The sequence below is a fragment of the Henckelia pumila genome, chromosome 2 (genome assembly GCF_033568475.1).
Source record: "Henckelia pumila isolate YLH828 chromosome 2, ASM3356847v2, whole genome shotgun sequence".
In the NCBI taxonomy this organism is placed as follows: domain Eukaryota; kingdom Viridiplantae; phylum Streptophyta; class Magnoliopsida; order Lamiales; family Gesneriaceae; genus Henckelia; species Henckelia pumila.
Window position 1 is genome coordinate 116,681,596 of NC_133121.1, and position 14,091 is coordinate 116,695,686.

The following is a 14,091-nucleotide window of genomic DNA, read 5'->3' on the forward strand; positions in this document are numbered from 1 at the left end:
GGCATGTATATAGATATATATACGTGTATAAGGATAGAAAGATATCAGAATTTTAGCTCCAAGGTTGAGAATTGATTTAAGATTTAATTTCAATTTTAAAGGAAGTTAAGGACCAAAGTGCAATTTAAGATATGCAAGTGGGATCACACGTGTAGATTCCTATGTAATTGCATGTATTTCATCAGAATGTCCAGACAAGACCAAGAGAAGAGGCAGAAAGTTAGAGAAATCATTTCCATGGCCGATTCCTTCTTTCCAAAATTTGATAGAAATTAATCCGACTGGTAGAATTTCAAATTGATTGTATATTTGCGATCACGGCTTCGAGTGCTACACTTTGACGTATGCTTGGCTAAATTCTACCATGTTTTAATTTTGAAGATATTTCTAGAATTAAGATTTGATTGTATAAACGTGTTCTAGTATATACGACGATAGCATATCTAAGTCGGATCATGAAAAGATCGTCGTTTTGACATGTTTTTTTTATTTATTGAACATTTCTGAAATTTCTGGTTATTTGGGGCTGTTATTCACGTGATTAGGCTGATATATTGAGAATGGTTTTTAGTTTAATTGATGATAATATTGATGTTAATTCCTTTGGAATTACCGAATTCGAACCGTTACGCCGCCGGTTTTAGTTTGATGAATTTCTGAAAAATTGAGATGTTGATTTTGAAATTGTAGTGATGGAATGATAGTGATATGAGTTAGATATCAATGTTTGATTGATATTAAAAGTATAAGAATCATCGGTTTCGAATTGATTCGTCGTCGATTGGAATTTTGGTTAATTGAACAAGATTTGAAGTTGATGAAACCTTGATGAGTTGAAATGAATTTGAGAAGCTAATGAGGAGTTGTATAAACCTTAATTTCAGAACTTGAAGTTGAAGGTATCGAAGTCGAGTCGACGAGTCCGAAATTGATTTGAGCTTGAGCTCCAAGTTGGATACAACTAGAGTTGAAATAGCAAGAAGGTTTGAGCAGATTTTGAAGACGCTTGTGTGATCTGAATTTGCAAGAGTTCGAGAAGTTTAGAACAAGAGAAGAAAGGTATGATTCGACATTAATTCGACAGGTAGTATAACTCGAAAACGTGGTGGTTTTCGAGTTTATTAAATCACATACATGCATGATTAGGTGTTTTACTTAATCTTATATGATTCTATGAATTACTTGACTTAGTTGATTGAGTTAATTGATATATGAGTTGTTTGCTTTCAACATGATTTCTTGTTGAGATATATGATGGATAATTTATTTGAGATTGTTGGTTTAGATTATTTTGAAGTGTTGAGTTATGGTAGATTGATTATAGAGTTGAGAGTAAACCCTTTGAGCCACAATTCTTTCGAAACCTTGAAAATAGAATCAAAAAGAAAATATTGGACTTGGTGAACTTATATGCGAGAGGCTAGGGATCTGAGTTGATTTCTTTTGCCACGGTTCTCAATATAGTGTTCACAGTCCAGAAAATATCAAATTTTACCACCCGAGCGGGAGCGTAGGTGGGAGGCTTGATTTTTTTTATGGCCTGATTATATTCCCGGGATCCCAACGATATGAATTTTTAAATTATCGATTATGTAAGACTTGAATCCTTTAACCTTCAACCGTATTCGAGTCTTTATGATATTGAATGAGTTTATTTGAAAGACATCCGGCAGGTAAGGTATAAGGAAATTGTTGATTGTAATAGTAAATTAGTTGATTGAGTTATTTCTATTTGATTTATATAGATGTCTTTCATACTGAGATTTATTCTCACCGGAGTTATCCAGCTGTTGTTTTACTTGTATGTGTGCATTGCATCAGGTTGAAGAGTAAGCGAGTCGGACTTGACAGGGAAGCGAGAGATTGAGAGATTAAAGTGGAGACTCGGGTGTTAGAAGAAGTTTATGTTTTGTCAAACATGTTAGATTTGGATTCCAATGTTGAGTTGTTGAAACATTGGTTGAGATTTTAATATCTTTTCATATTTTGATGTTTGTATTAAAGCTTGAGACTAGCCTTTAATCTAGATGTATATGATGTTGCTACCTTGAAATCTAGTTGAGTCACTTTTGTAGATTCTGCATGTAAACTTGATGTGGTTTATATGAAGTAATGGAACTTATTGGTTGTAGCATCATGCTCTTTTGGTTGAAGATACTTGTTCAATTTATGCCATTAGCTTTGTTATTATCATAAAGGAGTTAGCATGAACTTGTTCTAATTCTTTTGGATATGATTTTGTAGCATTGTCATAGCTTGTTAGTTGATCTTATGGCTGGGAAAGTTTTGACAGCAGCAACCATGTGCTGCGTTTTATTTTTTTGTACGTCTAGCCTGTGCACGAGCGAGCCCCTGCTCACGCGCGCGCGCGAGCACAGTGCAGTCTTATAAAAAAAAATATTTAGCCTTTGCTTGCTTGATTGCTTGGTGTTAATTCATGATCTTGGATTAATCATTATGATTTGAGAGATTAGTGCCCGAGTCCTCACAAAAATAATTTCCAGTTTGTTGTAAAAAACCGTTGTTTTTTGCCTTTTGACAGGAATTTTCTCTAAAACCTTTGTTGTTTTTAATATTTCAATGGAAAAATACAAAATTTTTAAAAAACGTTGTCTTTATATTTGTCAAATCCAATGGTTTTCAAACTAAGACATCAATTTTAATTAACCATTGGCTATTTGCGTGTTTTTGGGGTGTTTAAACCCATTTTCGTATGTGCGTATATTTTAGTTCTACGACAACGTTTTTTTCTAACTGATATCTTTTCACCTTATTTTTTCCCCACGCATAAATACACTTGATTGAAAACAAACAATATACTCAATGTCAAAGCCTCAACCTGTCACCTTCTCGCCTATCCACTATACAACTGTTGTATTTGACTTGTATCTCCTTAATCCAGTGTCAAAACCTCAAACGGTTTGAGTTGTTTTCTTCCTTACGCCTGTAGCTTCGATTTGAGCCATAAATCGCTATTTTTGATAATTTTTTCTTCCAAGAGCAAGCCCTGTTATTGACCTATTTCTGCACACTCTTTTTGTTGCGCTTCTTCGATAAGCCGTACTTTGATCTTGGAGTTTCCGAGGGTGAGTGATTTGTATTCGAGGTTTTAAATCAAGCGAAGCCAGTCCCCGTTTTCTACTCATTCTAGTCCCTTTTCGACGAGTTTTTCGGCGAGTTCAATTGCTACTCCAGTCCATCTAGCTATTTTAGCTTCGACAAACTTGATATTGTTGGGGTCCGTCAATCACCTCAAATCAAATGTTCCAGGCTTCTTAGCATTCAAACCAACAATTACAGTGCCAAAATTGATACAAGCACTTTTGACTGTGCTAGAAAATATGGAAGACGTATCTCCGTACGTAATGTAAGTTTACTACATTAATGTATAATTATGCACATATGTAATTGTCAATATCTGTTGTCTAAAAAATATTATACAAAAATATTTTCATAGTGAACATAAAACCATTCTGAACTCAAACAAATAGAAAGATGAAAGATTGATACAGATGCCCACAATAAGAGGTTCATTGGCTGGTTTCGTGCAATGGTTAGGTGGATGTAAAAAAAATTTATGTAAGTATTTTACGGTGGCCAAGCTGTATCTACCATTTTAATCACCATTTTCAAATTGAATACTTGTCAGGTGGCTGCTGAAATCGAAAGTTGTACAATGAGAGGCGAAAAGGTGACTGGTTGAGGCTTATGCATTGGGTAAATATATATTTTTTCTATCAGGTTTATATGTATGTGTGTGTAAAAAAAACAACGTAAAAATATATAAGTTAGGAAAAAAGGTTTGCATAGGTACTTTGTATTAGAGAAATGTCTTATTTATCTTAGAATTGCTTCTTGACTTTTCTGGATTGGTATCTTTATAGAAATAAGTTTTGAAAATATTTTATATATGGAAGTGTTCATATAAGTTATGAATTAACCTAAGATTTTGATTTAAGATGAAAATTGGTTTTTTGACGACCCGAGTTCTAATATCTCATTAATCAAATCATTGTAAATAATAGACAAAGAATCAAAGTCTAAATAAAGTAAAAAAAATTTTTTTTTTAAAAAAAGTGAGCACCTCGCTCGATCGGGGAAAAACACCCGATCGAGCGAGCCCTCAGCTCAGCTTCTCGGGTTTGCAAAGTTTTGGCCTCGCTCGATCGGTCATATTTCACCGATCGAGCGAGCCAAAATTGCTCATTTCTCTGCCTTCGAAATGAAGGCCTCGCTCGATCGGCAGGAATCGCCCGATCGAGCGGGCTCCTACCCAGAAAAATAAAAACAGATCCTATTTTGCTGTCAACACAAGTTCTTTCATTCATTTTCATGTAATATCAACTCATACAAAGCCTATTCCAAATCATAAGCTAAACATGCATTCTAACATGATATAAATTGATAAAATTAAACTATAACAAAGCCTTAATATCAACTCAAGAAAGGCTCACATAAAAAACAAGAATCTTTGTTATACAAAAGATTAAGCTACAACATGTTGTCTTAAGGATTTACAACATCAACTCAAATCCTATATACATCAACAAGACAACAACTTAATAACCAACAAGTCTTGGTACAAGTAGCTATAACATGATCATGTTTTGGAACTCAATACCAACATTGACAGCTCAAACTATCTAAACTCGGATCATCACGCTATTCTCTCATCCCTTGTTCTTCAAGATCGCTTTTGTCCTGTTCCACTCCCGCCTATTGCCATGACACATACAACACAACAATAGCCGGATAACTCCGGTGAGAAATATATTTCCCAGTAAAAGCAACTAAACATGCATAGCAAAGCATATATCAAATTCATGATATAAAAGTAACTACAATGCATGTTTTAAAACAAGGTTCTCTAGTTCATCGTTTGGGATCCCGAGAAGAAGATATCATAACTAACCACCGACTCTCCCGATCGAGGTGGGGCTACTTATCTTGCTTCTCTAGACTTTGAAGCCATTATATATATAAATCAGATGCTAGGCTAAGTCAACCACCCAGGACATACATATATAATCCCTCAAATCGTCTAATCGAATGTTTCCGTTCATTTCAAAATCAAGGAATTGGTTTCTCAAGATGAATGCACATATAAAATCAATATAGCATTCATTAACACCATAGACTCATTCAATAATTCATAGAAAACATATAAAAGCAAGTAATCAAATAAGTATGTGATTTAGGGAACTCGATACAAACCATCTCGAGTTATAATGCCATTCAACATAGTAGTCCACTTTTACCTTTCAAATGTGAAGTTTAAGATGATTCCAAGGTGAGTTCAAGCTCTCCAAATCTGAACAACACAATCACAAGACTTGTATCAAAATCTGCACTTAGAACCATTCAAACTCCATTAGAGACTAACTTCAAACCTTACTTCAACACTCTATCGGTTCGAAGATGACGTTCTCGAGCTCAATGGTCTTTAAACACAATCTGAAACAAAGTTGAGAAAGCTTACGACCATCAGCTAAGACTCACTATCCTCACAACTCAATACAAGATAGCAAAACAACTTCAAATCAAAAATTCGACGGCATATCGATATTATTCGGCAATTCTGAACTCAACTAAGTTAATTCTATCACCATATACATCTTATATCAGCTGCATATCAACTCAAACCCATCATATCAGCAAGCATATAAGTCGATTAGTGGCTGAGAAATCATAAGAACATAATCGATAGCCATCCTTCAACCCGAACTCGATAGAACAAAAAATACAAGCTCAACAACATCAATTCATAACCACATCTGATATCTGCCATTTTCGACTTCTTTAACCATAATGAATCAAAATAAAACTTACATCAAATCGAAGGTCTTCTTGCAAGGAGTCCAGAACCTTTTTCGGAATCGAATTCGGACACCCGAAACTCAAGATATAGCAATTTAAAGATAAAGAAGAAAAATATTGAAGCTTTCCTTGTTCATCCCCTCGGTTCCTTCCTTTGAATATTCTGATGGAATTGGTGATATTACACGTGAATACATATTCTATTGATATCTTTATCTATGTTTTGAATTATTTTGCGATATCTTTTATTATTTTGTAGTTGTATTATAAATACAACATATACATTCATTATTAAAAATAACAATTAAGATTTCAGATTATTGATTATTCAATACAAAATTCTCTTTAGAATTTTATTAAGCTTTTGCTTACCCAAAAATCAAACTTATCAAAGTTTTCAACTTTGTGGCGTTTGTCGATTGATTATCCTCGTGGGTTGTCAGAAACAGGTTTTCTGAAGGTCCCGTTGTGATCAATTGTTTTCTTCGTGTTTAACTGTTGCTAGTTTCGTTGTAAGCTAGAGGTGGTTAATCCCAAAACTTTTTACTTGTTTCAAGATTGGGCAATTTCTTGATTTATTTTGTTATTGGATTGAGGGTACGATTTTAATATAGTCGTGTTTGCCTTCCATACATTAAGAATTCATATCATTTGGTATCAAAGCAAAGGTTTTGAATCAAGTAAGTATCTATCTTCATCTATCTCTGTTCTTCGCGTTCTTCTTACCCGTTCTTCATCGTTCTTCGTTGGAATATTTCATTCGTCGAATTTTTGTGTCGTTTCTTTCAAACTTGTTATCCAAGTCTCGTGTCTTGTGCTACAAGTTATAAAAAAAAAATCGATCAAAAAAAAATAGAAAGGATCGAAAGCTTCAGAAAAAAAAAAAAAGAAATATTGAAGAAGCAAGATAACTTGTTGTCAATTGTTCATCCTTGGGTTCAAGTCAAAATTCGAGTGTTCATAAATTTATTCATCTTGTTTTTGTCAATCTTCGAGAGTCAATCTTCAAGTGTCTACAAGTTGTGAGCTTGAGAGTTTGATTCACTTTTACCAAGCAAAAGCCTACATAAATTTTGAGTGAAAAAAAAAAAGAGTGATTGAGTGAATTCGTTTGGAGGGACTTGTGAGAACTTGGGTGAGAAATTTTATTACTAATTTTTTTCTTGCGGGTACGATGAGTTCAAATAGTCAAAAATTTTCAAAGGAAGATTTGAGTACAATGATAAGGGAAGCAATGAGAGCGGAGTTGGAAACAATGCATGAAAGGATAAGTAAACTTGAAGTTAGTGAGGATGATGAGAGTTTTGGTGAGAATTCGGGTAGGAATAGGCGAGGTCAAGACGATGGAAGAAATAAAAGAGAAGCAATGCGAGGGAGGTATACTGAAGGGGGTAGAGAAGATGGGAATATTAATGGGATTAAGATGAAAATTCCATCGTTTAATGGGAAATCAGATCCAGAGGCTTATTTGGAGTGGGAGATGAGAGTGGAGTCGGTGTTTGACTGCCACAACTACAACGATTCGAAAAAAATAAAGTTAGCGGTTGTTGAGTTTGTGGATTATGCTCTAATTTGGTGGGATCAACTAACTACATCTAGGAGGAGAAATCATGAGAGGCCTATTGAAACATGCGAGGAGATGAAGCAAATAATGAAGAAAAGGTTTGTTCCTAATTACTATTATCGTGATATGTTTAAGCGATTGCAGAATTTGAAGCAAGGCTCGAGAAGTGTAGAAGACTACTACAAGGAGTTGGAGATTACTATGATCCGGGCTAACATTGAGGAGGATAGTGAGGCAACAGTGGCTCGATTTCTGTGTGGTTTGAATAGAGATATTCACGACCAAGTGGAGCTACGACATTGTGTGGATCTTGAAGAGATGGTACAATTAGCTATGAAAGTGGAGCTACAGATTAAAAGGAGAGGCATTGGTAGAGTGTCCTCAGGTGGAGGAACTACTACACCTTGGCGTCCAAACGTTGGCAAACGAGAGGATGTCAAGCCGGTGTCCAAACCAAAAGTTGACACCAAGCAAGAAACACCAAAGCAAGGAGTGCAAGGTAAATTTGAAACTCCCAATAATCGTTCTAGGGATATTAAATGCTTTAGATGTCAAGGTCTTGGTCATATTGCTAGTCAGTGTCCTAAGAAAAAAATAATGATTGTGAATGATGTAGTGGAGGTTGAATCAAAAGTTGAAGTTGAGTCGATAATTAAGGATGAAACTTCATTGATTGAGGATGTGAGTGTTGAAATTTGTGCGGTGGAAGGTGAATGGATTGATGAAAAATCATCTATTGTGCATGGTGTGGTTGATAGTGATTTAAGTGTTGGAGAATGTGAAGTGGTAGATGATTTTGCATGTGTTGAAGATTCATCTAATATTTTTGTTGTAGATGAGAGTCTTATGGATTTTCATAGTGGGACTAGTAATTTGTTGGATGAGTCTTGTAATCCTGCAATTCAATTGAATACAAAAGAATTTCTTGAGGATCAATTGGGATTTGAAATTTTGAGTGATATGGATGAAAAAAAAAGTGATGAAAAAGTGAGATAGCCATAGAAAAAGAAAAAGAAATCTTTAAGGTCGAAAAAAGAGTTCAAAAGAGCGAGATGGCCTTCGAGAGAAAAAAAGAGAGGAAAGAAAAGAGAGGAAAGAGACCAAGAAAAAAAGAAAATATTATGGTCCAAAATTGTGAGGATGAAAATTTTGTTCAAATGAATAAAATTCCTAAAGTACTTTTGTACAAAGAGGTTTTATCTCATTGTCATGATTTAGCCGGTTCAATTCCGAGCATTGTTTGTTCTTATTTGCAAGATTTTGGTGATGCATTGATGAAGAAGCAAAGGAGAAGTCATACTAAAAGTTTTCACATGTTGGTTACATATGAGGTTGGTCACGTCCTTGGAGAGGTTAGGGATTTGATAGTTGTTCCATTCGAGAGGTATGATTTAACTTTAAATGTTGAATACCAATCAAATATTTACTTTCAAAGGTATGATCTCAATTCTCAATTGTTGGGATTTAATGATTTTGTTGAGAGATTTGTGACTATGATATCTATGAAATATGCTTTAATTTCAAATTGTGATTTTAAGTCTCTTGAAATTTTGCATACTACAAGAGTGATTGATTTGGATCATATTGATTTGTTGAAGTCACTTTTTTATCTCAAGGTGTTTGAATCGTTGTATGTTATGAGATTGAGTGATTTGGTTTATATTGTTGTGTGCGAGTGTTGCATGAAAAGCATAGGTGGAAAGTCATATTTGCTTGAGTGGTTAGTATTAACTTTTGAGTTAGTTAATGTGCGTAATACTTTCATGGGATTGATGAGTTGTGTTTTGCATGCATCTATGAGTAACTTTGTTGTGATATACTTTGATTTTATCTTAGTATATAGCAAAATTTTTAAAGTGCATGTTGAACATTATAGAGTTGTGTTAATCATGTTGCATATGAAGTTTTTTATTCGTGATCATGATAGAAAGTTGAGTGTACTTCGTGCAAGAGAACTTTTTGATTTTGGTTGAAGTTCTCACGGATTTAGAGTTGTTGGTGAAGCGTTGATCACATACCAACGAGGTAAGAAATATGTGGTAGTTACTACACTATCACCAAGGTATGAGTTCTTATCTATTTTGGTTACAAAGTTTTTATGGATTGAGAATGTTAATGATTATATGCATTGGATAATGGTTTGAAAGATGTGTTTGAGTTATGTTTGCATGAAACTCTTGAGAAATTCTATGTGAGCAATAAGTGTTTGTTTAAGATGAATAGAACTTTTATTCCATCGTCGTCATTGAATAAGTTACTTGTTGTGGGAGCATGTAGTATAAAGTTGATGAATAAGTTGCATTAATATTTGTTATGGTTACACATTAAGAGATATGTCGAGTGGAGTTGTAAGTGTCATATTGCATGTGAAGTGTTTCTTATTCATAGAACTCAATGGTTGTACTTAACTATGAACTTTGTATTGGGGTTAACTAGGACTAAGAAAGGGAGGAATTTTATATTTGTCCTACTTAATGGAATTTTAATTATGTTTATGTGTGTTAGTGGTTATAGGGTGTTTATTTTAAGCATGGAGAATTTTGTGTTATTTGATATGGTTATGAGTATGCAAGGTACATTAATGCATGTGAAAAATAATTTTAAAGTATCTAATTCTTGCGTGGTTTTTGTAGATAAAGGGCAAGATTTGAGGACAAATCTTTTTGAAGAAGGGGAGTCTGATATGAATCTAGAAGGCGCTCAAAGATTCATATTGTTCCAAGATTTGCTCCATGATTTATATTCGAGAGTTGAAGGGTTTGGAATTCATGGCAATCAAGTTGGAGTACTTGAAGATCAATTTGGAGGATGTTATAATGCTATTGAAGGCCAAAAAAGATCAAGAAAATGAAGGATTTTCACGACAGGACAGTGCTCCAGCGCTTCAAAACAGGCGCTCCAGTGCCAAACCTTCGTATTTTGAAGCGCCCCAGCGCTAGTCCATCGGAGCTCTAGCTCTGTACGGAGCGCTCCAGTGCTGACGTCCTAGCGCTCCAGCGCTACCGCACTTACACACAATACGGCGTGTAGTTTGTGTTTTCGGATTTATGAGTATTTATGATATTCTTTTCTATTTTTGAGAGTTTTATTCCTACTAGGAAACTTTTAGGAGATATCTTTGATATCTTTAGCTATATTTTGAATTATTTTGCGATATCTTTTATTATTTTGTAGTTGTATTATAAATACAACATATACATTCATTATTAAAAATAACAATTAAGATTTCAGATTATTGATTATTCAATGCAAAATTCTCTCTAGAATTTTATTAAGCTTTTGCTTACCCAAAAATCAAACTTATCAAAGTTTTCAATTTTGTTGCGTTTGTCGATTGATTATCCTTGTGGGTTTTCAGAAACAGGTTTTCTGAAGGTCCCGTTGTGATCAATTGTTTTCTTCGTGTTTAACTGTTGCTAGTTTCGTTGTAAGCTAGAGGTGGTTAATCCCAAAACTTTTTACTTGTTTCAAGATTGGGCAATTTCTTGATTTCTTTTGTTATTGGATTGAGGGTAAGATTTTAATATAGTCGTGTTTGCCTTCCATACATTAAGAATTCATATCAAGATATCAGCAAATTGAATCTGAAAAGCTGAAATTATAGTTTAAAAGAAATAAGATTGAATTGAAGTTGATTGTGTTACTTGAAATATAGTACGAGTTCCCAAATTTAGGTTCCGCTTTATTTTGGGTATTGAATAAGTTTATGGATCAATCATGATTATTTGGGAAGAATTTAGAGATCTGATAGGATAAGTACGAAAATCAGTTACAGTTGAGCCTTCTCTTTAATGTTGCTGAATCTATTATATCATGGAATCATGACTCTTGAATTTCTTGATATCGATTATGAGGTTTTGTATTCGACCTCGATTGATTTTGATTGACTCTTATTCTTGATAGAGTCTTATTTTATTCACTCGCTTAAAGTCGAGATACAAGTGAGTTGTTTTCACTTAGCAGATTTTGTCATTCAGAATATTTGCTCTTTGGATGGCCTTGACTTGAGTGAGTTTCTTTGATTATGAATTTCAAGAGTTGTTGATCAATTGATATGTGTATTCAGTATATTTTGATGTTGTTGGCTCATAACTGATAGAAAGTTTGATTCAGAGAATCAGTAAGAGTTTTGGATTGATTGTATGATTTTTCCAGAACTTGAGAAATAGAAAAAAGAAAATTTGAAGAATTCTTGATCAACTGATTAAAGACTTTGTTTTGAACTTGAGATATGAGACAAGATAGCAGATCAACTGGACTTTGAGATGAATATTCGTTTGATTGTGCCAGATAATCTAGACATGAGATATCACATTCTGGAAGAGGCACACTACAACAGATTATATATCCATTCAGTTGTTTGGAAATGTTGTATGAATTACTTGGAAATTAGTATTGACAACAGAAAATGGAAGACAATATGACAGAATTGAGTTTCCAATACCTATGTTTCCAGTAATAGAAGCAGAAAAGAAGAGACTGAGTGATCTATGAATCAGTTTAGCAACTCTAAAGTCGAAACAAGAATAATTTTTTGACAGATTTTAGTTCGAAATTACTCGAATCGTCATGAGGTTGCGATTTGTATTGAAATAGATTTGTCAGATTCAAGAATACGCTGTATTAGCTGTAACATCGATATGAGTTGCTAGCTATTAAGAAGTTAGTGATATGATGAAATTACAGGAAATTGTTGAAATTTATTGTCGAGATAGAGATTTGAGATTTAGTTGGTAGATTGTGGTATCGATTTTCAGAAGTTTTGAGTGTTTGATTGCCTTATGTTGGCCCTTTGATTGATTGATTGTATGAGGTGACTACCCAGATTTGAGGAAATGCTCAGAACTATAGTATTTGATTCGATACTAACTGATAGATTTTGCCACTTGCTTATTGCAATTCCTGTAACCGTTACTCGATTGATATAGATATCGAGTTTTTGATTAAGAAATGAGAAGAAAAGCAGAAGTTTCTTTGTGATGATTCGGTATTGCAACAGTATCGGTGATCAGATCAGATGTGGTTTGATAAAAGATAGAGAATTTGAAGATTGATTCGTACCGAACTTGAACAGAGCAGATTTAGATAGAGTCAGAGTTTGATGTTTGAATAGAATGTTCAGGGAGAAATGTTCTTTCTGAAGCAATATCTGAGTTAGAAAGAAATTTCATTATGAGTTGATGAATAATCAATACAGATTTTGATCAAAAAGAAGAAGAAGATAAGATATTAGAAAAGATATCTAAGCTCTTAGAATTGAAGTAAGAATTACTTCAGTCAGCTTTACAGTCTACGAGATTCAGTAGTACGATTGAATGCGATTTCGAGGACGAAATCATTCCTTAGAAGGGAGGAATTGTAAGGCCCTAAAAATATGAATATTAATTAAGGAATTAGATATTTAAATTTCGTATTTGGAAAATATTCAATTGGGAATTTATGGAAATTAGAGATTTAATTTCCGAGCCAAAAATATTTAATTTGAAATTTACGGATCATGAGAATTAAATTCTGGGATTCTTAAATTAAAAGAATAAAATATTCGAATTGAATATTATGAGATTAATATTTAAATTCCGAGTTTTGGAATTAAAGAGGATTTAATTTGAAGAAGAAACTCGAGCAGGGACCAATTTGCAAATATTGAGAAGTTCAAGGACTAAAATGCGATTTTAATCCAAGAATATTTAATTTGAGAATATTTGGAGTTTAGAATTAAATTCTATTATTCTTAAATTATTTAGGATTGAAATTGAATTAAATCGTTTGTCTGGGGACTGATTTGCAATTGTCCAAAGGTTTAAGGGCCAAAGTGCAATTTCCTAAGGCAAGTGGACTTACACATGGCATGAATAGCTTTAATGTGTAACTCCATCAGATTCAGCAGCAGAAGTCACGATTTCAGCCAATGAAGAAGAAAAGAAGCCGATTCTTGTCTTCCAATTTTTATAGAAATCAATCCGCCTGGTAGAATTTCAAATTGATCGTATATTCGCGATCATGGCTTCGAGTGCTACACTTTGACGTAAGTTTGGCTAAATTCTACCATGTTTTAATTTTGAGGAAAGGTGCACTTTGAAATAAAATCTCGGCCCCCTATTTATAGACGGAGTTCGGAGCCTCCGAACCCGGTTCGGAACGTCCGAACACGATCGGATCCTCCGATACCATCTTTGGAGCGTCCGATCGCCCAATATTACGTCAGCCATGATGTCACCTTGCTGACGTAAGCAATGACGTGTGCCCTAGTCCCGATCGGAGTGTCCGATCTTACCGACGGAGCTTCCGATCCACTTCGGAGCCTCCGATCCTGAGTTCGGATCCTCCGATCCAGTTCGGAGCCTCCTGACTTGGTTCGGAGCTTCCGAACCCTCCGGACCTTCCCGGCTACTTTCGAGTGTCCTGAATCCATTTTTGGACTCCGTTAACTCTTTTGGAGTTTCCTTAATCATGTTTTACTTAACCTAAACATGATTACACGATTAATATACTCATTAATCGCTAATTCAGGATACGGGTTACTACATTTGAGTTGAAAGATTTGGGTTTGGATCGAACTTGGAAGTTGAATCGATTCGAGAATTGAAGAACGATTTGAATCCTTGACGAACTTGAGAAGGTAAGAAGACGACAATTGAATGAATGAGACGATTAACTCGAATTTGATTTAATTCGAGTGCCCAAAAGAAATCACACATACTTGTATGCTA

General features: G+C 34.4%; 1 long non-coding RNA gene across 1 annotated transcript; it reads left to right on the forward strand.

Moving 5' to 3' along the window:
* Positions 1–211: 211 nt before the first annotated feature.
* On the forward strand, positions 212–1,896 carry LOC140879902 (uncharacterized). The gene is made up of 3 exons (XR_012149551.1): positions 212–284; positions 885–1,059; positions 1,822–1,896. It is a non-coding gene; the product is annotated as an uncharacterized lncRNA (long non-coding RNA).
* The last annotated feature ends 12,195 nt before the right edge of the window (positions 1,897–14,091 follow it).